General features: G+C 28.3%; 1 protein-coding gene across 6 annotated transcripts in view; it reads right to left on the bottom strand.

Moving 5' to 3' along the window:
• LOC117179413 (venom dipeptidyl peptidase 4) overlaps positions 1-4,457 on the bottom strand; it is a 794,327-nt gene that overhangs the window by 114,121 nt on the left and 675,749 nt on the right. The gene's annotated exons all lie outside the window — the stretch shown is intronic.

Genomic DNA, 4,457 nt, shown 5'->3' with positions numbered 1-4,457 from the left:
TGAGAAATGTATCAGCCTTGGAGGAGATTATGTTGAGAAATAAAAAAAAAAATTCTTAAAAACGTTGTTTTTCTTGGTCAGGCCGGAAACTTATCAATCCACACTCGTACATGGACTTTAAAGTGTAAACCAAACAATTTGAATATTTTATTTTGATAGATAGTGTCTATTGTTTAAAATTAAAATGCTTTGAAAAGCTATAATTTAAAAAGCTTTGAAAATCATTCCGCTTTGAGTTCAATGCCTTTTAAAAAGGGTCGGCGCTGTTACTTAATATATATTCTAAAAGATTTCACCGAGAAAAATTGCAAATATGCATACAAAATCGGAATAATTAAAAAATGAGAAATTAATTGCAAATCTAGGATGGTAATTTGAAAAATATGAGCACTCATTTGTTCAAATTCGACCTTTTTTGAAGTGTATAGTTGGCAAAAATTGATCTGCAGTAATGGCCATTAAAAAATAAATCTGAATTAATTTTCATGTTTCTAACAAAAAATATATTTACCTTCTAAAATATTGAGTAAAATCTTTAATATTTTTATCATGATAATTAATTAGGACTTTCAGCGGGTTTTTAGCAACGATCATACCTTCTTATTCCGTTTATAAATAATTGAATAAATAAATTATATAAAATTATAAATGATACAATTAAATCATTTTCTATTAGAAAAAGACTTTTGAAAATAATAACACTGCTGCAGTTCTTCAGGCGATAAGATACCCGGAGGAACTAAGGTAATCTGACCATTACTGAGACACGTAAAAAGTATGTATAATACTGGGATAATAATAAATATCGTCGAGTATCTTTTATATTCTAACATAAACTATACAAGTAAACATTTTCTAGTATTTTTGAAGTTCTTATGAATCTTTAATCACTATTTATTCTTGTTTTGACAAATTATACATTTATTATTTATACATTTATTATTTATTATTAGCCACAAATGGAATAGTTCATTTATTTAACCAGTCTAAATTAAAATAATTGTCTTTTAAATTATTTGATTCAAAAATAATAAAAAAATACTCCTCAAAATCTGTTAATGAATCGCTGCAAAATTCGCCACTTTTAGTATTGTAAAACTTTCAGCATGATTTTTATAGCCTTTCTTTAATAAAATGTTCTACGCTAATAGAAAAAGTAATATTTCTGCTCACTTTTTACACGTTTAAGAATAAAATTCATAAAATAACCGAACCGAAATGTCGCTGGCTGTATCAGTTTCGGACACTTCAACGTGAGTTGCACAATTGCGTTTCCAGTTACTGAGACGGTCATTTTCGCCTTGTTTTTTTTTTAATTTCACAGTATTGTGTTAGTTAAACATTAAAAATATTGTTCATAAGCCCCAAGCTTGCCGTTCAATTGATTATTTATTTTCAAAAAGTTGTTCAAAATACTTTATCGCAACCCACACTTATAACTTCAAATTTTTCCATAGTAATAAATCGAATTTTTTATAAAAATTCTTAAGCATGCATTAAAATTAATATCATAGATTAATATTGAATGTTATGAATATTAATTTTGTTTAAAACAATTTTCACGTTATTTAAAATAGGAGGAAGAAAAAGATATTTTTTAAAGAAAAATGTTAAGGCATTGATATGAATTTTAGTGAAAAATAAATTTCTTATTGTTTATAATAATCTATTTTTGTTTCTTAAATGCATTTCATAATTGGAAGTGAATTTTACAATTTTATTCTGACAAACCCCATTGGATTTTCCTTGTCCCAGTATTGGCTTCTCTTGTGTCCTACTAATGGGCGACCTGACTAGCTTCAAAAATATCCATTTATATTAATTAAGTATAAAATTAATTATGTGTTTTTTGTCCTCATCATTAAAATAATGTATTAGTCACTAATTGGAATGGGTTTTGTACCAAGAATTACAATTCACCATTTTAAAATTGTGCTTATGAGGGTTAGCTTTTCGTAACTGTCCAAGTAATGGGTCGGTTTACCTTATTCTTATGACATTCTTGAAACGTTAGTCTCAGTAGTTAATCTGTTTTTGGAAAGACGCGTCGGACACAACAAAGACTGTACTACTTGCCCTGACTAGCGGCCGGCATTCTCTCTGCGTTCAGGCATCCCTTTCTTTTTATACATAACTACCGAACGTACGTGTGTACATTCCTTTGCTATATCAGGAAAAATAGCGTGCCACAATTCGTGCTTATTTTATGTTTCTTATTTTGATTACCTAATTATCAGGTTAAAAACTATATTTTCATTTAAAGTAATATGAAACTGAAATATTTATAATGATAATCATAAATTTAAAAAAATTAAAGTAGCTAAATCGGCTTCTATAATTTTATATTAAAATTTTATTATTAATTTAATTTTTAATTTCAATCGGGTTTCAGTAATCCTTAACTTTTATTTAGATATCAGATTTGATCATCGCGGGAAATAGAAGCAAAGAAAGAAATAATGAAGTAAATTTAGCATTTTATATCATAATAAGATGGTCTTAAAAGACATTCCGGTGTTCTGATCTTTACCTGTTGTCTTCTATTTTCGGTACTGATTAATTGTGCAGATGTTTACAGTTTAAAATCAACCTACTTGTTTATTTGAATGTTTAAAGTTTAAATACATACAATTTCAAAAATCCTTTCAAAATTCTTCTATCCAAAATTCTTTCTTAACAGTTCAATTTTGAAGATTTTTATATCATTAAAAAATCTTCCATTTTAAAGGCGCATGATAAAAATGATTCAATTGGAATGATCTTCAGGATCAAAAGTCAAGCGTTCAATTCTAAATCTTACAAAGTAAAGAAATTTTGAATTTTGTTGTATGTCCAAACGTAATGAAAAAGGAACACTAGGATAAATTAAAAATTCTCCAATTTCTAATATTTTCAACTAAAGACTTAATATTAAATTCACATAATAAAAAAGAATGCAATTTTTAATGCCCTTTATGAAATACTAGAATTTTGCAAATGAAACATTATTTAATTTTGAACATTTCAAATCGAAATTTATTTGATTTAATAGATATTCAATTGAAAATTATTTAATTATGAACAGTAAAAAGGACAGCTTTGACTTATTTTTGGGAAATCTTATGATTTTTTGAACATGTAACATATGTTTTGTAGTTAGTTCCTTTTTCCAGGAACTTTCCCAACCCTGAATGTTAAACAACGAGAATTTGATTTTTCAACTTAAACTAAAGAATTTATTCTATTCAAATGAAACGAATTCAAGCGTAAACACAATTTTACATGATGTGAAAGGAAGAGGAAACATAGGAGCTTCAATTTGGACCAAGTGAAATAAATAAATTCGAAGGTAAGTACTATTAGTTTATATAATTTGATTTTTTACTTTGATCTATTAAGTCTACAAATTAATTCGGTGTCTTTATTTTGATTCTTGTAACTCTGGGTCAAACTGGAACTTCTTTCGCTTTAAGGTATTTTCGAAGGGCGAACTTCACACTTTAAAACACAATATAATAAGTGGCGGCCCTGCAGACTGAAGCTAAAAAGTTATAAGTGCAGACAATGTCGTCCAAAAAGGAGCATTGGAGACACTGCATGCTGTTTGCATTCCAATTGAAAAATCATCATGATTTTTAAATCTTTGAAATAACTTTTTACACGTATTACGTATCACCGCGTCTTCTCCTAAAGCTGAAAAAACTATTTCGGTCGCGTCAGCTGCGTTTTTTCAAAGGGAATGCAATGAAAATGCAGTATTTTAAATGTTCCTTAACGCAACCGATGTTATTGACTGATGATTTTTAGGTAAAGTCAGCAGGGCCGCCACCTATTATATTGTGCGTTAAAGCTAAAGGTTCATCCTTAAAACAACCTTAGAGCTGAAACAATTACAATTAAGGCAAGAGTTACAAGACATTAAAGTAAAGGCACCGAATTAATTTGTAGACCTAATAAATTCCTAGGACCATATTCGTACTTCCTCGAGTTTAACCACGGTTGAGATGGTATAAACTTTTTCCATTTCTTTCAGTTGTAGAGAAATATTGAAATTTGAGAAAACTTTAATTAAAATGTTTAGTATGTAAGTCGGCCAGGCTAATTACACTTTTGAGTTTACCTTCACTTTTCAATTTGAGTTTTTTTTGGAGGAAAATATTAGCTTTGCTTTATACACAAGCGCTTCACACAAGTTTAACTGAAATTATGTTATATGGTAGTAAAAAGGCTAATTAAAATGTAATTCTGCACTACCGTGATCAAGTTCTTCTAATTTTCATTATGTCAGAGCAAAAATTTTTTCTCCCTAAAAGGTTGAATTCTTTCAAGATTTTGTATTGAAAAAGCCCAGGATGAAGCTACTTTGTCTATTTTTCAAGTACGAGGGTAGTTCAATAAGTCCTTAGAATGAAGTATAAAAACAATTTTTTTTGGGTAAATTTTTTTTTATTTCCTTGGAGCTCTATACACTTGGTCAA

This window comes from Belonocnema kinseyi, chromosome 9, assembly GCF_010883055.1.
Source record: "Belonocnema kinseyi isolate 2016_QV_RU_SX_M_011 chromosome 9, B_treatae_v1, whole genome shotgun sequence".
NCBI classification, from domain to species: Eukaryota; Metazoa; Arthropoda; class Insecta; order Hymenoptera; family Cynipidae; genus Belonocnema; species Belonocnema kinseyi.
The sequence above is the reverse complement of the archived record's forward strand: the minus strand, read 5'-3'. Positions and strand labels throughout refer to the sequence as shown.